This window comes from Leopardus geoffroyi, chromosome C1, assembly GCF_018350155.1.
Source record: "Leopardus geoffroyi isolate Oge1 chromosome C1, O.geoffroyi_Oge1_pat1.0, whole genome shotgun sequence".
Lineage (NCBI taxonomy): Eukaryota > Metazoa > Chordata > Mammalia > Carnivora > Felidae > Leopardus > Leopardus geoffroyi.
The window spans coordinates 56,272,273-56,293,812 of record NC_059328.1 but is presented as its reverse complement, the minus strand read 5'-3'; the positions used below and the strand labels follow the sequence as shown (position 1 = coordinate 56,293,812).

Below are 21,540 nucleotides of genomic sequence, written 5' to 3'. Positions count from 1 at the left end.
TTGATTGAAGACAACTGAAGGAAGCCTCCAACCTGAGCAAAGGAGACCAAAACTAACAAACACCATAAAAAAAGAAAAGTGAGGGAAGAGGGATTTGAAAAGGGAGACAATGTGGGGAGAAGCAACTTAAACCAGAAAAATAACTATTATTAATATCTTTGTAGACAAATGACACTCCATTGCAGCCACAAATTAAGAACAGGTTATTTTTCCAAGGAGTATTCATAAAACCAAAAAAGCACTTAGAAATGTAAAAATAAAACAGCAAAAGTGAAAAGCTCAAAAAAGTTGGCAGATACCAAACCAAAAAGAACATACAAGAAAAATGAGCCTGATGGCTCATCTGCAAATAAAATTTACTTGGTTATTTTGATGTCACCAGATATTATGATATGAATATTTCAAAAGGATGGGGGAAGCAAAATGTGTGGTCCATGTGGTGTGTGTGTGTGTGTGTGTGTGTGTGTGTGTGTGCATGTGCACATGTGTTCTCCAGGAGGGGACAAGAGAACTGAATCCTCACCTTCCACGGCAAGAAGTCAAGACATAGTATCTCAAATAAAGAAATAGTGGTGTAAGCATATTGTTAATAAATGTGGAGATAAATAACCAAAGACACTGCTAAAAGTTTCAAAGCAGTGTCTCCGGGAGACAGGAACAATTTGTTGAAACAGTATGAGTATGGCAGGCTGGCTGATGTCCCTTTAATAAGCTTTGTAAAAATCATTAACTTTTGGGGCACCTGGGTGGCTTACTTGGTCAAGCACCCGACTTGATTTTGATCTCACTATTTGTGAGATCGAGCCCCACATTGGGCTCTGCACTGACAGTGTTGAGCCTGCTTGGCATTCTCTGTCTCCCTCTCTCTCTCTGCCCTTCCCCTGCTTGTGTGCTTTCTCTCGCTCTCTCTCAAAATATAGATAAATAAATATTTTTAAAAACACTAAGGAAATGAATTTTTAAAACCATGTACATATACGTTTTTTATTTGAAATTTTATTTGTAATTATTTTTATTTTAGAGAGAGAGCACACATGAGTGTGAGCACAAGCAGGGAAGGGGCAGAGGGGGCGAGAGAGAATCCTAAGCAGTCTCCATGCGTAGGCACCCCTGAAAATAAATTTTAAAAAGACTAGGTGTAGGGGTACTTGGGTGGCTCAGTCAGTTAAGCGTCTAACTCTAGGTTTACAGCTCAGGCCATGATCTCACCATTCTTGAGTTCAAGCCCCGCATTGGGCTCCATGCTGGCAGTGTGGAGCCTGCTTGGGATTCTCATTCATTCTCTCTCTCTCTCTCTCTCTCTCTCTCTCTCTCTCAGTAAATAAATAAACTTTACAAAAAAAGAGAAAGACTAGATGCAGGCATTGGCACAGTGTCTGGTGCATAGCAGGTACTCTATATAACATCATCATCAGTTTTCTATTCTTATTTTTTTTAAGTTTTTATGTTAATTTCAGTTAACATACAGTGTTATATATTAGTTTTGGGGGTACAATTCTATTCTTACTACTTTACCTCTTTGTTTATAACATTCCAAAAAGTATTCTTTTTTTTCCCCCAAAAAAACTCTTTTCTGTATCCTGGCAAAGACACTTTTGAGGAAGTTTTTTAGGCATATTTTCCAGTAAGAATGAAGTAGGTATCCTTCTCTTTTTGCAACCAAGCCACCTCCATCCCTCTCCTGGTGAGACCAAGTCCACGAGTCATCAACTCTATTCACTTAGCTGGGGTCTGAGATGAGACGGGTCTGAGCAGGGATGGTGGGAAAGTCACTGGTATTATGCACATGGAATGAATGTGCCAGCTGGAGCCTCTGAATTGAGGAATGAGAAACAGAGGAGAACCTGAGCAGCTCAGTTTCCAATCCAGTAGAGAGTTGGCAATTCTGATACTTTATACATATACTGCACATTTAATTTGCTTCCTCGTCCTTCTAAGTGGCAACTCATTTAACAACGCAAGGCTGGTGGCTGGAATTTTACATTCTAATTGAATGTACGTTAGCATAATGGAATGTATGCTATGGCTGCTTCTCTGAAAAGCTGACCTATTTATTAAGCCACCCTGGAAAAAAAGAGGGAGATTTTTTTTTCAGAATCAAGAAATAACCACACACTACTATTAAACACTTTGGAGTTTTAACTTTTCAGATGTTGTTCATTTATGTTACCTTATAACATTATATGTTTCATTACTGTTACATATGAAACATTACATAATGTTGGAAGGACAGATATCTGTGTCTGCACTTGGCAAAGCAGAGAACTGAAGTACAAGAGATGATTTACAATAAGATTGAGTCAAGGACGCCTGTCTTGATTCCAAATCTTGAGCTCTTCCTAGTATACCAGATAATTCTATGGTTGCTTATCTCCACATGGATCAAACATAGACATTTGAACTAGCATAGGGGAATATAAAGACTCTATGACATGCTAAGACCCCATTGTAAAAAGTGCATTCATGGTAATGGAAAGTTACAGATAACAGTATGAAACAATTTAAAAATATCTGGGTGGGGGCGAGTACTTGGGTGACTCAGTCGGTTAAGCGTCCGACTTTGGCTCAGGTCATGATCTCACGGTTTGTGGGTTTGAGCCCTGTGTCGGGTTCTGTGCTGACAGCTGGGAGCCTGGAGCCTGCTTCAGATTCTGTGTTTCCCTCTCTCTCTCTGTTCCTCCACCAATGGTGCTCTGTCTCCCCAAAATAAATAAATGCTAAAAAAATTTTTTTTAAATAAAAAAATAAAAAATATCCTGGGGGGTGGCTCACAGGTAGGCTAAGGGGAAGGGATTCTTCTCCAGGGCCATCTGCTAGTACTGGGAGTGGAGAAGCCAGAGGACCGTTGCAAGGCTGCTTAAGGGCAGCAGAGTCTCCTTCACCACAGGGCACAACCAGTGAGGGCTGGGCAGAGAGAAAAAAAATAGGCTTTGTCTCTCATTAGAGTGTTCACCAAATGGTAGTAGCTGATAAGGATTATGAGGCAGAGGCCAAGCTTAGCAGCAGAGTGTCATGATCAGTTTGCATTGTCTGCCTAGGGCTCAGGAGGGTTTTGAAAGCTATGGCTGTCTTCCTTGGGCAAGAGTCTCTGTCAGATGTTCCCTGCAGGATGACAGGTTTGTCCTTTGAGCCACATCTCAAGGAAGGGCATGAAGGTCCCATCAGTCAGTCAACAGGTGGCTGGCAGTATCCAGGTCTTTCTGATTCCAAAGCCCAGGCTGCTCTCTCTACCATACCAGATTGCCTTCTCCTTTAAGATGTATCACATTTATTAGCTCAGTGCTTTGCATGTAATGGCAACTCAATAAATATTTTGTTTCCCCCATTTATTTTTTAGAGCAAGTTTAAAGGTATGTGGTAAGGCTCAACCAAAGATAAGACAAGGAATATTCATTCATGTTTGAGAAAATGAAGGCTCTTTAATTAAAAAAAAAAAAAAGAAAAGAAAAGAAAAGAAAAAACCTGTGTATCTATAGTCATTCTGCTATGCACAGGGGAGATAAGGAACAGACATGGTCTCTGGCTCACTGAGGTTATAGTCCATTGGCAACACATGCAAAGACATAAAACAGTAACAGATAGTGACATGTGCTCCTCTAAATGAACAAGGCACAGAGATAGAGAAGTTGGGGGGACCAACTTTGCATGATGTGGTAGGAGTTAGACTCGGTCTTTCTGGGGAGGTACCATTTAGACTGACACTGAAACTATAAGAAAGAGGTCTGGATGAAGAGTGGATGGGCCACTGTTGCAGGTAAAGTATGTGTGAAGATTCTGAGGTGACACAACCTGGGATCGTCTGGGAAAATCGAAGACAACTCATATATTAGGGGTGCAGCAAACAAAGAGAGAATGGACAAGCAGCAGAAAAGGTTAGCAAAGATGCAGACCACAATGAGGAGTTTGGATTCTTTTCTAAATACGGTGGAAAGTTTGAAGGCCTTTTGAGCAGAAGAGTGCCATAATCTAATTTATATTCTCAGAAGATCATTCTTGCTGATGTTGTGATAGATTATAGGGGGACAGAACAAAAAAAGTAGCAAGGAACCATTGAAGTGGTTCTAGTTACCACAAGAGACAATGTTCGGTGACCCCATTCAGGGAACAATGGATATGGGAGAACTGAATAGCTTTGAGATATAATGTGCTTGGGTGGTAGAATCACTAGGAATTGCTAGTGGATTGGATGGAGGTGGGAGTCAGGAATCCAAAATGGTACCTAAGTTTCTGGTTTGAGAATAATAGGCTGATGATGGCACCATTTTTGGAGTTGTAGAAGACTATGAAGGAATGGGATTTGGCAGGTAGAAATCTAGAAATCAAGGGCTCTTAAGCCATCCCCAAAGTGGTAACTTTCTTCAGGCCACAGAGCTAGAGAGTGACAGAGCTTGAAGTAGAATCGATCCTATGATTCCATTACATTTATAAATAAATCATTACAAATTGCCTTGGTTTAATCCTGGCAAAGAGGGAAATACATTCGTTGTGATTTACCAGCAATTACATTAAGTTCCAGTCAAGCCTTTGCTCTTTTGTAAAGAAACTTAAGAAAAATAAGAAAAAAAAATAGAGGATTGCGAGGACAGTCTATCAGTGTGTACTTACTGACCAACATTTACATGTATAACATTGCTAGGCACCTAGAAGATACCAACATAGACAAGACACAGCTCCTGCCTTCAGCAAAGCTCAAGTGTAATTCAGCAGTTTCCAAATAATTGTGTAGCAAGAGATATTCATGCATGTTATATGAGAAAATAGTTCCATGGACAGTTGGTTAAACAAAGATGGGCAGATTTCTTTTGCTGCAGGGCTTCTCAGAGCTTTTAGTCAATTAATATACTTTGCGAGACCCAAGGCAGGGAGAAATATGGCTTATAGCCCTTTCTAATCTTGTTTGACCAAAGAGTTTTTATTTGGCAGATATTTATCTTATGACATTATAACATATTTGTATTTCATAGAATAGCCTTTGGGACAATTTTCTCTAGTTGTGAATGTGGGAATTTGAGCTATCTCTCTGTCAGATCACAAGCTCTGTAAGCATGGGTTTACACTACAGAAAAAGGAGTCTTCATTTCAGGGATAATAACAACAACAATGGTAGCTAACATTCATTCAGTTATTCTACAAATATCAACTGAGCCTCAGCCATGTGCCAGGCACTGTGGCAAGAACTAAGAACCCAAGTGGGGAGAAGCCAGACAAGGGTAGTATCCTATGGAATGTAAAGTCCAGTGAAAAGACAGTGTTAAAACTCAGCCTGGGTGGGTGAGTACAGCTAGCAGAGGCTGTGAGCAGACATGTGCCAGCCTCCTCCCCAACTCTTCTCTATACCCTTTCAGCTGCTGAGCCATCTACTCTTCTGAGTAGCTGGTCACAGTTGACTTGAAGTCAAGGTAGAGGACATTCCCACAGCTGCCACAAGGGATCATGGATCCAGGGGAGCAGGATCCTGTCATTTAGCTTGGGGTCCTTTGACACTTTTCTTTCTTTGCCTAGTCAATTCTTCTTTTTTCATTGTCTTATTATTTTTAAAATTTTTTACTTATTTTTAAATTTTAATTCCAGTATAGTTAACATACAGTGTTATATTAGTTTCAGGTGTACAATATAATGATTCCACAATTCTACACATGACTCAGTGCTCATCAAGATGAATGTACTCTTGATCCCCTATACCTTTCACCCATACCCCCCATCACCTATCTTCTGGGGACCATCATGTTATTCTCTATAGTTAAGAGTCTGTTTTTTGGTTTACCTCTTTTTTTCTTCATTTGTTTTGTTTCTTAAATTCCACATATGTATGGGGGCATCTGGGTGGCTCAGTCGGTTAAGCATCAGACTCTTGATTTCAGCCCAGGTCATGATCTCATGGTTTGTGATATCGAGCCCCATGTCAGGCTCCCTTCTGTCAGCTCAAAGCCTGCTTGGGGTTCTCTCTCTCCCTCTCTCTCTGCCCCTCCCTGGCTCGCTCTCTTTGTCTCTCTCAAAATAAATGCTTTAAAAAGTTCCACACATGTGTGAAATCCTATGGTATTTGTCTTTCTCTAACTGACTTCTTTTGCTTTGCATTATACTCTCTAGATCCATCCATGTTGCAAATGTCAAGATATCATTCTTTTTTATGTCTGAAATGATGTTCTACTGTATGTGTGTAATATATATTTAGCATCTTTATCCATTCATCTGTTGATGGATGCGTGGGCTGTTTCCATAATTTGGCAATTGTAAATAATGCTGCAATAAACATAGGGATGCATGTATCTTTTTGAATTAGTGTTTTAGTATTCTTTGGGTAAATTCCCAATAGTGGAATTACTGGATCATATGGTAATTTTATTTTTAACTTTTTGAAGAACCTCCATACCGTCTTCCACAGTAGCTGCAACAGTTTGCTTTCCCACCAACTGTGCAGGAGGGTTCCTTTTTCTCCACACCCTTGACAGCACTTGTTGTTTCTTGTGTTTTTTATTTCAGACATTCTCATAGGTATGAGGTGATATCTCATTGTGGTTTTGATTTGTATTTTCCTGATGATGAGTAATATTGAGCATCTTTTCATGTGTCTATTGGCCATCTGGATATCTTCTTTGGAGAAATGTCTGTTTATGTCTTCTGCTCCTTTTTAATTGGATTATTTGGATTTTTTTTTTTTTTTTTTTTTTTTTGGTGTTGAGTTGTACAAGTTCTCTATATATTTTGGATGCTAACCGTTTATCAGATACATTACTTGCAAATATCTTCTCCCATTCAGTAGGTTGTCTTTTATTTTTCTTGATTGTTTCCTTTGCCGTACAGAAGCTTCTTATTTTGATGTAGTCCCAATAGTTTGTTTTTGCTTTTGTTTCCCTTGCCTCAGGAGACATATCTAGAAAAACGTTGCTACAGCTCATGTCAGAGAAATTACTACCTGTGCTCTTTTCTAGGATTTTTTTTTTTAATTTTTAATGTTTATTTATTATTGAGAGACAGTGAGAGACAGAGCATGAGCATGGGAGGGGCAGAGAGAGGAGGAGATACAGAATACAAAGCAGGCTCCAGGGTCTGAGCTGTCAGCACAGAGCCCAACATGAGGCTCGAACTCACAAACTGTGAGATCATGACCCGAGTCGAAGTCAGACGCTTAACCAACTGAGCCACCCAGATGCCCCTTTTCTAGGATTTTTATAGTTTCATGTCTCATATTTATATCCTTAATCCATTTTAATTTTGTTTTTGTGTATGGTATAAGAAAGTGGTCTGGTTTCATTGTTTTACATGTAGCTATTCAGTTTTCCCAACACCATTTGTTGAAGAGCCTTCTCCCCATTGCATATTCTTTCTTCCTTTGTCAAAGATTAATTGACCATATAATCGTGGGTTTATTTCTGGCCTCTCTATTCTATTCTATTGATCTATGTGCTGTTTTTGTGCCAAGACCATACTGTTTTGATTATTACAGCTTTGTAGTATAGCTTGAAATCTGAGTTTGTGATACCTCCAGTTTTGTTCTTTTTCCAGATCACTGTGACTATTGGAGGTTTTATGTGGTTCCATAAAAATTTTAGGATTATTTTTTTCTAGTTCAGTGAAAAATATTGGTATTTTGATAGAGATTGCATTACTGTAGATTGTTTTGGGTAGTATGGACATTTAAACAATACGGTATATCTTTTCATTTGTGTCATCTTCAATTTCTTTCATTGATGTTTTATAGTTTTCAGAGTATAGGTCTTTCACCTCTTTGGTTAAGTTTATTCCTAGGTATTTTATTCTTTTTGGCACAATTATAAGTGGGATTGTTAATTTCTCTTTTTGCTGATTCATTATTATTGAATATGCATAGAAATGCATATTATTGAATATGCATAGATTATATATGCCTAGAATATGCATAGGTTATATATGCATAGAATATGCATAGATTATATATGCATATAATATGCATATATTATTGAATATGCATAGAAATGCAACATATTTCTGTACATTCATTTTGTATCCTGTGACCTTACTAAATTCATTTATTAGTTCTAGTAGTTTTATGGCAGAGTCTTTAGGATTTTCTATATATAGTATCATATTATTTGCAAACAGTAAAAATTTACTTCTTCCATAACAATTTGGAGGCCTTTGTTTCTTTTTCCTTTTCTGATTGCTGTGGCTAGGATTTCCAGTGCTCTGTTGAATAAAAGTGGTGAGAGTGGACATCGTTGTCTTGTTCCTGATCTTAGGGGAAAAGCTCTCAGATTTTCTCCATTGAGTATGATGTTAACTGTGTTTTTCATGTACGGCCTTCATTATGTTGAAGTATGTTCCCTCTAAACCTAGTTTGTTGAGGGTTTTTTTCATCACAAATGGATGTTGTACTTTGTCAAATGCTTTTTCTGCATCTATTGAAATGATCATATGGTTTTAACACTATCTCTTGTTGATATGATGTATCACATTTATTGAACCACCCTAGCATCCCAAGAATAAATCCTATTGATTATGGTGAATGATCTTTTTAATATATTATTTTATTTGGTTTGCTAATATTTTGTTGAGAATCTTTGCATCTATATTCATCAGAGATATGGGCCTGTATTTGTCTTTTTTGTAGTGTTTTTATTTGGTTTGGGTATCTGGGTAATACTGGCCTCGTAGAATGAAGTTGGGAGCTTTCCTTTATTTTCTATTTTTGAAGTAGTTTGAGAATAGGTATTAACTCTTTAAATGTTTGGTAGAATTCATTTGTGAAGACATCTGGTTCTGGGGTTTGGTTTTGGGGAGATTTTTGATTGCTGAGAGAGAGAGACAGACAGACAGACAGAGTATGAGCAGGGGAAGGGCAGAAAGTGGGAGACACAGAATCCAAAGCAGGTTCTAGGCTCTGAGCTGTCAGCACAGAGCCATACGTGGGGCTCAAACTCACAGACCGCGAGATCATGACCTGAGCTGAAGTCATCTGCTTAGCCAACTGAGCCACCCAGGTGCCCCTTGTTTGCTTGTTTTTGATTCCACATATAAGTGAGATCATATAGTATTTCTCTGACTTATTTCACTTAGCATAACCCCTCAAGGTCAATCCATATTGTCACAAATGGTAGGATTTCTTCCTTTTTATCGCTGAATAATGTCTCTTTATGTATCTATATAGATATAGGTACACACAGAGAGACACATAACTATCACACATTCTTTATCCTTTGATGGACACTTAGGTGGCTTCTGTGTCTTGGCTATCGTGAAAAATGTTACTATGAACACGAGGATGCAGATACCCTTTTGAGCTAGTGTTTTCCTTTCCTTTGAATAAATACCCAGAAGTGGAATTGCTAGATCATATAATAGTTCTATTTTCAATTTTTTGAGGAAACTCCATACTGGTTTCCACAATGGCTGCACCAGTTTGCATTCCAGCTTAAATTATTCCTTGTGTTTTTGATAATAGCCATTCTAACAGGTGTGAGGTAACAGCCCATTTTGGCTTTGATTTACATTTCCCTGATAATTAGTTATGCTGAACACTGAGATTTGAAAAATTGTTTGGGACTCAAAGAAATCAGAGGGACCACAGGTGAAGAGTCACTCAAAGAAGTTCAACCCCTGTAGGCACTAAGGAGCTGTTCTCTTAAGGTTCCTAGGACAAATCTCTTATGAAGGCAGTGATTTTGGGGCCACCTTTTGCCCTATCAGGCCCTTCTCCCTCTTATTACCCTCCATTTTCTCATGTACCTAGTTTACAGATGAAGAAACAGAGACATGTAGGTTTTCTAATTTGTCTAAAGTTACACAGCTTGTAAAAGGTACAAACCCAGGTCTTTCGAATTCAGCTCCTTCTCATCATTAATTTTTCCAGGATTAAGTGTGTATGAGGGCAAAGAATAGCAAGGGGATCAGAGGAAGGATATAGAGTATTCCCCTGCCACAGCCTCAACCTCCCCTCTGTGAAGGATCGTTGGGTCCTGGCCAGGATTGTTGGAGAAGGTGCACCTGGCACCCCAGTGAGTGCCCTGTGATCTGTGGAAGCTCCAGGCTGTCTCTCCGAAGTAGAGATTTTAGGCAACTTTTCAGGGAAACCACCAAGACGCAGAGGCCACCCTGATGTGCTTATTATAACAGCAAATGTGCAGAGAGTGCTTACTGTGTGCTGGCCATTGACCTAAGCACTTTACACGAATTGACCCATACAACACTTTAACAGCTCTGTGCGGGAGGTACTCTCATCATCCCCATTTTTATAGATGGGAAAGTGAGGTACAGAGAGATCAGTTCCCAAGTTTGCTCACACAGTAAGTGGTGGGTCTGGATGTCAAACTGTGACAGTCTGTCTATCAAGCCCTGCTCTCCTCATTCTGCCTCTCCGCACGGAGAAGCATACCCTTGGGAACTCGATTGATAGGCCCAAATCCTGGCTTTGCTATAAAGCCTCAAGCATGTCACTGAGTTACACGGACTTTTTTCCTCAATCACGAAGTGGGGGATGAAAAGAAGTACTTCCCTGGGGTGCATTCAGTGATATACAGCATACAAGGCACCCAGCAAGATGCCTGACATGGTAAGTATGCAATAAACGCTAGTAGATTTTGCTATGGGATGGTTTAAGCGCCCAATAAACCCCTTAACTGATGGATCCTTCCACCCACCCCAAGAGCCCATCTGTGACCTGAGTGTGGAGAGGGGAGGTACAAGGATGGAGGAGAGTACAAGGCTGGGAGGGAGAGGGAAGTTTCCACTTGGGGCTTTCAGGCAGCTGGAGACCTGCCAGAACATGAAAGAATCCAGCAGAACCCAACTTTCAGCTTCTGCATAAGCCAAAAAGGGGGAGCTTAATTTGGAGGGGAAGGAAGGAGAGAAACTGCGCTGAGCTTGCAGAGGGGCAAAGCCACTGTCTCCACAATGCTACTGTTGGCTCTGTGAGCAGCCCTGGACTCTCCAACCCCTGGCTGATTCCTTCCAGAGCCTGGCACTGTCTGTGAATGGGGCCACCTTCCACAGCCAGCCCTCCTGGTGGCTGCATCCTCCTGTGTCAGTTTGAGTGTCTGAGTCTGTCTGAGGCCTCTGCCCTGCCCTTCCGGGCTCAGACTTTTGCCTTCCCCAAATTCTCTGCCCCTGGAAGCCTCAGACATCCTGTAATTATTGAAGGGAACCCATAGATGCCCTGGGAGCAGGTACAGGTCTCTGGTCTGTCCACACCTACCCTCTAGATATGACCTTAATAAGAAAGAACACTTCCCAGAATGTTAGAAATCAGGAAACAAGTGCCCAAGCTTGAGGAGTTGGGGATAGAGCCCAAATGAAAGCCTGTAATAGTGTTATGATAATGGCTAAAGTATCCACAGTTGAGTATCTATCCAGATACAGGGCTTTACCTGCATCATCTCCACTGAGCCTCAAAAGAACCCCATTAAGCAGGTATGATTAGGACCCCCATGTTTAGAACAATAAAGAGGCCAGAGAAGTGAAATCTCTGATCCCAAGTCACACAAGGAGTGGCTGCAGACCCAGGACAAGAACCCAGGTCCAACCAAGTACAGAGCCCTTGCTCTCAACCCCTGGCTGTGCACTAACTTCCTGGCATCAGCCCCTGTCCTCTGCTCACATGTCTTAATCCTGCTGCATCGATAAACCAAATATCAGAGCTTGCCACTTGAATGAACTATCCACTCCCACTGAAATTAATTGTCAGTGCTTTTTAAAATTGGAAGCAAATATGAAAACAGAGTTTCCCCAAAGGTTAATTAATTCAGCTCAACCTGACAAGTACTTTTTGAGAATCAACTCAGTGACAGACATGGGTTTCAATGCCGTGGGGAATGTGGGGGGTGAAAGGGGGAAGGAAATGGGGAAGCGCTCCGCTCCCTATTGTCAAGGAGCTTTTTATCTGTAGGTGAAAACACCCAGTGATCAGAACTGGACATGCATGTTTTTTAAATGACCTAGCTGGAAAAAAAGATGGGTAAAAGCATTGTCCAAAATGAACACAAGCCAGGCTAACATTGCACTGGGCTCAAGTGTCAGGCAGCGACATACACATGCCTCAGCCTCCGTGCTCCGCTCTGCCTCACCATGGTAACCGCCAGGGCCCTCATCTGCCAGATGGTTTTTAAATCCTCGGAGTGTAGCTAGAGAAGAGAACGTGCATAGATGGATGGCTGAAGTATCCTCATCCTCTCTGCAGCTCAGTGGCCCTAAATGTGTCTCTCAAAAGGAGTCCCTTCAGAAGCAGCACATCTTCAGAAATGGAATTGTTCCTACTATGTATCAGAAGATGGATGTCTGAAACAGGTGCAGACCAAATCCCAAGCATTGCAGGTCTGCCCTGCAGACTCATACTCATGGTGTCTGCTGGGGCTGCCACAACAAAGTACCACAGACCGGGTGGCTTAAACAACAGAAATATGTTTTCTCACGGTTCTGGGGGCTGGAAGTCCAAGATCGAGGTATTCAACAGGTTTGGAGTCTCCTGACCTCCCTCCTTGGCTTTCAGATGTCCACCTTCTTGTGTCTTCACTGTCCTTCCTCTGCACTCACATCCTTGGTGTCTCTCTCTGTGCCCCAATTTCCTCTTCTTATAAGAGTCAGATTGGATTAGGGTCCATCCTGTTGGCCCTATTTTAACAGAATTGCTTCTTTAAAGGTCCTATCTCCAAATGCAGTCACATTCTTCGGTAGGAAGAAGGGCTTCAATGTATGAATGAAGCAGGGGGACACAATTCAGTTTATGACACCAGGCATTACTCACTTATTTTTATTCTTTCACTTATTCCTTTATAAGCCAAGGGCTAAGTACTATTATTTTTATTTATTGAGGAAACTGTTGAAATTGTCAGAGAATTTAAGTGACTAACTCTAAGGCTCAACAGCTAGAAACGGGTTGTATTAATTTTCCACGGCTGTTGTAACACACTTCCACAAACTTGGTGGCTTCAAACCGCACTGGTTTATTACCTTACAGTTACACAGTTCACAAGTTCCAAATGGATCTCACTGGGCTGAAATCAAGGTGTCAACAGGCTCCATTCTTTTCTGGAGGCTCTAGAAAAAAAATGCTCCTTCCCCCTTTCCCACTTCTAGAGGCTTCCCACATTCCTTAGTTTTTGGACTCTTCATCTTCAAAGTCATAACCAGCAGGCCAAATTCTTCTCACACTGCATCATGCTGATCTTTTCCACTAGACTTTGAGCTCACTAAGGCCAAGGACTATATTTTTCATCCCTGGAATCCCAGTGCCAGCACAGCGCTTGCCTATTGTAGGAGCTCAGTAAATTAACTAAAGAAATAAATATTAAAAGATGAATGAATTAATGCTGGCAAAGAGTAAGAAACGTTGATTCTTTCTGCTTCTCCTACTATTCTACGATAGGAGCCGGAGACATTTATTTCGTTTCTCTGGAGTTCATCTTTTCATTTGCATTTGGAGGGTATTTGTCTAATTCTGAACATCTATGCCACTTCTAACACCTCATGACTCTCAGCCAAGGTACCAGCAGCTCCTGCTTTGTTTCTATTTTGTTTTTATTTTATTTTTTGTTGTTATTGTTCCACAAAGGCTCCAGTTTCCCACAACTCCAGAGAGCTTGATTCTTGTCACTTGTCAATCATGTCAGTAGCTGCTTTGTCTCCAATCCATTCCTTACTTTCTCATACTTCCCAGATTATTTCCTGGCCTGTGCTCAAGCCATTAGCTCTGCCTTCCTCAACAAGCCCTTTTCATCCTCAGAGCCTCAAAGCAATTTCCTTCCCCTGTGAAATACTCCCAACCACTCCAGCCACCCCCCACCCCCACCCCGCACCAGAGCTCTTTCCTACCTTGGCATCGATCACCATAGCACTCAGAGAAAAAAGCTTAAGTATCTTTGCATCAGAAGTAAAGGAACAAAGGAGTTATTCATTCATTTAACAAATATTTGTTGAGCATCTCCTATTTTCCAGTATTCTGCCAGTTGCTGGGATACAATAATGAGCAAAACACACATAGTCCCTGGCCTGAGGGAACCTGTGTATCTGCACATTCTGGATAACAAAAATACCAAGTATGGGGACATCTCAAACATCAAATAGTTAGAAGGTGGGGAGGGATGTGAGAGATGATTACAAAGGGGCGACAGGAAACTTTTAGGAGGTGGCAGTACGTCATCATCTTGATCGTGAACATTTCATGGGTGTATACATATCTCAAAGCTTAACAACTTTGGGGCACCTGGGTAGCTCAGTCGAGGTTAAGCATCCAACTCTTGATGTGGGCTCAAGTCATGACCTCAAGTTTGTGAGATCAAGCCCCACGTCGGGCTCTGTGCTGACTATACAGAGCTTGCTTGGGATTCTCTCTCTCCCTCTCTTCCGTGTCCCTCCCCTGCTCACACACAGTCACTCTCTCTCTCTCTCTCTCTCTCTCTCAAAATAAACAAACATTTAAAAACTTGAAAAACATTATCAAATTGTACACTTAAAATATGTGCATTTTATTGTATGTCAAGTATACCTCAATAAAGCTGTCAAAAATTTTAAGTTGTTCTAATCAAGAAGAAATAAGATTTGTGTTTGTGTGTATGAGGTGTGTGTGTGTATACATAAGTGTGTTTGTTGGTGGGTGCAGGGAGAAAAGTGGCAGGAGGCTTTTTAAAGATGGAAATATTTTATCACCTTAAATATTAGAGCTTAGAACTTCTCGAGACCACGGGGCGCCTGGGTGGCTCAGTCGGTTAAGCATCCAACTCTTGGTTTTGGCTCAAGTCATGATCTCGGGGTTCATGGGTTCAAGCCACGCATTGGTGCAGAGCCTGCTTAGGATTCTCTCTTTCTTCCTATCTCTCTTTGCCTCTCCCCTGCTTGCACTCTCTCTCAAAACAAATAAACTTAAAAAAAAAAAAGTTCTATATCTTAAAAAAATTGTCTAGACCCACACTTCTGTTTCCATCTGGGAGTCTGAGGCCCAGAGGGTCATAATGGTTTTCCTAAGGTCCTATGACTCTTTTCTGGTTATTAATACTGTGAATAACAACTGCCCTCATTTAGGCAACCACTAAGAACCATTCCCCGTAAGAGGTGCTTGAGGTCCATTATCTCACCTGTCTTCACAATTACCCGTCTAAGTAGACATCATTATTCCCTTTTCTTAGAATGAGGAAACAGACTGTTAAATACCCTTCTGAAACCCACAAGACTAGAAAATCGAAGGGCTGTGATTTCAATCCAGGTCAGTCTGAGCCCAAAGACGGAGCATTTTTCATTTTAACAAAACCTAGCATTAATAATTACCTACAAAGCATTTTGATTCCAAGTACACGGCAAAATTATCACATATACATTTTATTTTATAAATGTATAAACAGGGCCTGTAGGGATGGTGAAAATGCTTTGGAACTAGATAGAAGTGATAGGTATACATCACTGTGAAAGTACGAAATGTCACCGAATTGTTCATTTTAAAATGGTCAACTTTATGTTATGTGAATTTTACCTCAATAACAAACACATATTTAATTTTAGTTAAGATAAAACATATACCTTTCCTTATCATTAAAATCAGGAAAGTGGAGGTATCATTCCCAGCTCTGTATTTTATTAACAGAGCTATTATTTTGACAGCCCTCTGGAAATATTCCTTTTTTTTAAGCTGCAGAATGATAATATATGACAAATCAGAGCACATTAGCAGGGCAGAGTGTATGGCAGAAAAAGCTCTCAACTGTAGTCAGGGGGACGGTGTGGGGTTGGATGGGCTGGGAGTTTACCTACCATATACCTTAAATAAGCCTCTTTGCTCTTTGAAATCTTAGTTTTCTTAAAGTAAGGCTAGTGCAACCTGCTTGACTTGCCTCAAGCAGGTCAAGCTTTGGTCAAGCAGGTCAAGATTTGAGTTTTATTGTGAGGCTCAAATAAGAGATCCAGTTGGAAGCTCCTTGCAAATTTAAAAAGCTAGGCAAAATCGAGGCATTATCATTATCATCCCAAACAGTGTAATTTAAGGGAAAGAGCTCCTCCGTTGCACACCTGCTGGTATAAGCTGTAGAGATGATGTTCACAAAGCATCTAATGAGGCAGTAGTGAATCTAGACAGGTTCTGTGACTCATGTGGCCAATATAATACGGCAAGTCATACTGTGCTGGTTTCCATGCTCAATATTTTAAAACCTGGCATCTTCTAATTCCCGTCTCTTTCTGTCAACCCTGGAGAAGTCAGTTGTTATGTAAAAAGTCTGACTATCCTGCGACCACCATGCTATGAGGAAGCCCAGACTAGCCACATGGAGAGGCTGGGTGAAGAGAGAAAGGGATAGTTTTTCAGTATGTGGGTAAAGAAATCCTATTGGACATTGACAGATGTGGAGAAAAATCAAGGAACCCAGCGGAAAGTAAAAATCTGCAAACTCAGATATATACTCTCCAGTTCTTGGGGCCACCCTGGCTGAGACCCCAGTCATTGTGGAGCAGAAATGAGCCATCCCTACTGAGCCCTGCCTAAATCCTTATCTACAGAATCATGAAGGTATTAAAACCGTTATTGTCTTACTCCAGTAGCTTTCGGGGTGGCTTGCTCTTTGGCAATAGATAACTGGAACAGCAAGAAAGGGAAAGATCATGGGCCATGGAATCAGGTTGATTTGATTCCAGGCTCATCCACTTACCTACTTATTGTGTGATCTTGGACACCTTGATTAGCATCTCTGAGCCTCAGTTTCATCATCTATTCAGTGGGAACAGTCACACCTATGTTGCAGAGTTATCGCAAGGAATACACAAAATGTGTGGACTTGCAGGCATATAATAGCACATAATAAGTAGTACCTATAATAGTTATCATTTAATTCTTTTTGAGCTTTTAGTTCTCCCACGTGAAAAAAATGGAAACATTCTGGGGAACATTTCTGCACTTCCTCTTTTTTAGTTTAATTCAACCGCATCCAAAGAGGCTGCCAGATTGCTTTTCTAACTTGAGCCTCTTTCCCAGGACTGTGCCCTGTTGGGGGCTGCTTTGCTCCTTCTGCCCCTCCAGCACCGTTTCCAGCCTTCCTGTCCCCCTTTCCCTTTGAACCTGGGGCTCCATGTTGGATATTCAGAGGCTCAACACCACGAAAGGCTTCCAGAGTTAGTATCCATAGGTCAGGAAGGGGGCTTGGGGGGTGAGGGGTCAATCCTTTTGACTCTTCTAAATAATTAAACTGCTGGCTGAAAGCCTGGCAGAAGGCATGAGGTTTTGATGTGCAACCAGCTTTAGACTAGGCACCCTGGGCAATCAGTTCCTGTGTTGACGCTGTCAGTCTTGGATGGGGTCTGTCTGGGGATGTGGCAACAGTGGGACTGTCAAGTGCCCCCCCTCCCCCTTGCCACTCTGCTCCTTTATTTGCTTACTGTTCGACAGGAGGGCAATGTGGGGGTGCAGGCTGACAGCCCCCCTCCCAAGGCTCTTTAATTTCCTGTCCTTCCAAATCTAAGCAGCCTCTTAGGACCTATTTAGAAAGACACATTTATCAGTTCCAAATACCAACAGCAGAATTGCAGGGATCACGAGCGGCCAGGCAAGAGATTGGAAACGTGGCTTCTTTATAAATGTTTCAATTAACTAGACAGAACTTTTCTCGCTTCTTCCCCCCCCCCCCGCCCCCTCCATCTATAACAAAGTACAAGTGGGGAAAAGATGAGCGGCAGTGAGAATAGAGAGAGCCAGAGAGAGCTTCCCCTTTGGGCACTGGGTCTTGCTTGCCATTGCCATGTGAGGAACCTGGGTGGCCCTGAGCAGTCGGACCTGCCACCCTCTCAGATAAAAGGCGTCGTGGTTGGCCTCAAGCCTGTGAAACACCAGCTGGAGCACTGCAGTCTTGACATTTATTTCCCCATCTTCCTGTAAACACAGTAACCCCTTAATTAGTGCCCAGCCATCTCTGACGTCAGCCTGCAGCTCTCCTGTGGGCAGCAACCCATTTATCACCAGCTAAAACCGGTCCCGTTTCCAGGAGCAATTGGTGCCCCCAGACGGTTTTCTCTGTCTGGAAAGAAAGAGCCAGAAGGGAGCCACGGCAATGAAAGGAGGAAAATGCTCACCCAACAGACCAGAGCTCATTTTCTCAGAAGCCGCTGGCTGTTCCCAAAGCCCTGATGAGAGCCTAGAGATCCACGCAAGGTTGCTGTGGGCACCTCTTCCCTCTGCATTCCTGGAAAAGAATTCACATTCATTGAACCAGGAGCTTCGGAGAGCACTATTATATATCCCTGCTTTTATTCCCATTTCCCAGAGGAGGAAACTAAGTCTCAGAAATGTTTTGATCACACAGCTTGTGTTCATTTCAGTACAAAAATTACCAAAAAACAATTACCATGAACTTGGTGGCTAAAAACAGCAGGAATTTATTCTCTCACAGTTTTGGAAGCCAGAAGTCGAAAACCAAGGTGCCGGCACGGCCATGCTCTCTGCAGCCTCTAGGGATGACTCCTTCTTTGTTCATTCTAGCCTCTGGTGGTTGCAGACAGTCCTTGGTGTTTCTTGGTTTACGGCAGCGGAACTCTAATCTCGCCTCTATTTTCTCATGACCATCTTCCCCTTCTGTGTCTCTGTGTCCAAATTTCTCTCTCCTTCTAAGGATACCAGACATTGGATTAAAGCCCATCCTAATCCAATATGATCTCATCTTAATTTGGTTTTATCTGCAAAGGCCTTACTTCCAAATAAGGAAACATTCACAGGTTTGGAGTGATCATGAATTTTGGGGGGATGCTATTCAACCCAGTACACCTGTAAGTGACCAACCTCAGATTGAAGCCCAGGTCTTTCTGAGAGTCATGCTCTTATACCCACCAAACTGCTGCCAGGAAGGGACTCATGGTGCAGTGTGTGTGTGTCCAGGGAAACCTAGAATTTGGTCTCTGGACAATAGCAGCAACTTTTCCGAATGGGCCTTGGTAGTACAGGTAGGCACATCACTCCACCCCGTGCCCCGAATGACCTCTGACACTTACCCCTGCTCCATGGGGATTGCTCCTTCAGTCTCTATTTGCCACCAGTATTACTAAGTCAGACAGAAAAATTAGGCATTGTGATATGAGAAGACAGCATGAGGTGCTAGGATGAGCACTCAGAGGGGAGAAAGGAGGCTTAGTTCGAATCCCCTGTCACTGTTGTAGCAGGGAAAAAATAATTTTCCCTCTACCCTTCTGAGTTCTTGGCTGGGACCCCTATAACAAAATATACATTGACTAGAGAGAATCAAACAGAAGTTTATTAACATGTGTGCTTTATGTAAATCTCTTATACATAGGACATACCTGGGGGAAAATTGATTAACTCTCTGAGGGGGTTTAGAATCTTGGCTCAAATACTATGTTCAGCTAAAGACAAAAGAAAGAAAGGTGTAGGGGATACTTATGGAAAAGTTATCAGGAAAAGCAAGGTAAAAGAGAGTACGTTTTGTTATGTCATGCCTTCTGTTATTTATATGCGTCTAAAGTTGTCTCCAGGAATTAACTTTTGTCCTTCCTGATAGAGAGGAGGGACATATTTGTAAATTCATATCGTCCTTTCAGGCAACTGGGGGGAGGGCAGAGAGGTCTTCTTGAATCTGCTTCTTCTCAGTTGCTTTCAGTAATAATAATCAATAATCCTTATGCCGAAGGGGCATGTTCGGGTAGCACATTCTGTTACCCTTCATCTGCCAGCTGCGTGTCCTTCAGCAAGTGACTTTACTTCTCTGGGTCTTTTATCTTCTCAGTATAAAGTACCTCTAAAGTTCTTCCCAGAGATCAAATGGTATTGGGGAATACTTGAATTTACTTATGTTGTACAAAGCTACTTGAAGTATGACAGGCATGATTAGAGAAAGATAAGAAGACAGAAACTTGCTGGGAGATTCTGAAGGAGACTTCTAAGGACTTTGAAGGACTTTGAAAGTGAGGGCATGGTTATTAGAATGTCTTCATTTTCCCCGAGCACTTATGGCTCTCTTCTTCCTAGCTGTAAGAGTGTCGTTGGAGTATCCTGAGGCCCATTATTTGTAATTAGGGCCATTTTGGCACTCATGACAAGTCGGGAGAGAGACAATTTCATAATATAATTAGGTAAGAGACAGAAAAGGATCTGGGGTAAAGGAGATGTGTGCGTTTGTGTGAGAAGGACATGACTGGTGATGTAGCACACTGGTTTGTAAGCCGTGAATGGCAGGAAAAACACAGATAGAATGTTCCTCATGAAGAGGGAAAAAAGAGGTGGTGGGGAAAATGCTGGATGAACCAGTTCTTCATGCTGTGCTTCCAAAGACAATATCAACCCAGTGTGATTTGCTCTATGTGAAAGCAGAGACTTCGGTGACTACTGTTTTTTGTTTTTTGTTTTTTTTTTTAGCTTTTTGTTAACAGAGGACATTCTCTTTTTACTCAATCCCTCAATTCTTGTGTAACTGGGGTGCAATTTGGATGCCTTGATCAATCATGTATGACTCCCTCTGCATCCTGACATCGAAACAGGAGCTCTTCAGGTTGTCTGTGTGAGCACATTTACAATGCAATATACGAGTAGTGAACACCACCACCGTACCCCTCCAACCTCAAAAAGTGGTGCAACACAGGGGCTGCAACGGAAACACTTCTCAGTTCTCATTAACATTCAATTCATTATGAAAGAGAGCTCCAGGTAAGCCAGGCACAAGATTTTCTTCAACTTGAAAAAGGCTAACAAGAAACCCATTAAATAGGTCTTAACAAGATTTTCAGTGTCTTAGATTTAGCTTTAAGTAAGTCAAAAGTCAAAGAAAGCTGCTAAAATAGTTCCTACTTAGACACATTCCTATTCTGTTTAATTCAGACAAGTGTCAACTATTTTCCTGGCTTAAGATGTCTCTGGATTGACATCTCCCAAAGTCTGTTCCGTGAAACACAACTAAAAAGGTTATTTGATGAAAGGGTTTTGAGGTTAAATGAGTCTGAGAAACACTAGGTAAAATAGATTTCTTTATTGCAAAGCCTGGGAGACTTTGTGCTAATGTGCTAATGAGGAATTAGATCAACAGAACTCCATTTTCAGGAAGGACACCACAGGCCTGGTCTTGTGTTAACACACTTTGGGAAATCTTCCAGATGATTCTTTGATCTTGGCCAGGATCACCTGTGAATACACATATCAGCTGGAGATACAATATAGGTCACTGAGCAGAATTAGGTGGGAGGCAGAGCACAGCATTGTCCCTTAGGGGGAAAAGTAAGCCTGAATTTTACAATATTCTGTGTCACTGACCTTCAAGGAGTAGGAGTAAGACCAGACATCCAGCTCCCTGAGGACAAGGATCCGGCCTCCCTCCTCAGTGTTTAGGGTAATACCCAGGACAAGTTGGTATTCCAGAGGAGTTTGTTGAAATAAATTTAATGCACAGGTGTTCACATACATGGCCTACTTCACATGGGTGTAAAAGGTTTATATGTGGGAGCAACTGTATTCACTTAATTTATCTCTAGCTCTGCATGTATGAAAGACTTTTTATCAGCCACATGGAGAATAGAGTACTTCTTGGTTCTAATTTCCTCTGAAAGCCAATAACGCCATGATGAGGAAAAAATCAGCCTTGCTGCTGAGGCTGAGAGCCA

At 41.6% G+C, this 21,540-nt stretch overlaps 1 long non-coding RNA gene across 1 annotated transcript; it reads right to left on the bottom strand.

The window, feature by feature from the left end:
• Nucleotides 1-5,559: 5,559 nt before the first annotated feature.
• LOC123599998 lies at nucleotides 5,560-9,739 on the bottom strand. The gene is made up of 2 exons (XR_006713411.1): nucleotides 9,706-9,739; nucleotides 5,560-5,682 (listed from the first exon to the last, which is right to left on the bottom strand). It is a non-coding gene; the product is annotated as an uncharacterized LOC123599998 (long non-coding RNA).
• Between the last annotated feature and the right edge of the window lie 11,801 nt (nucleotides 9,740-21,540).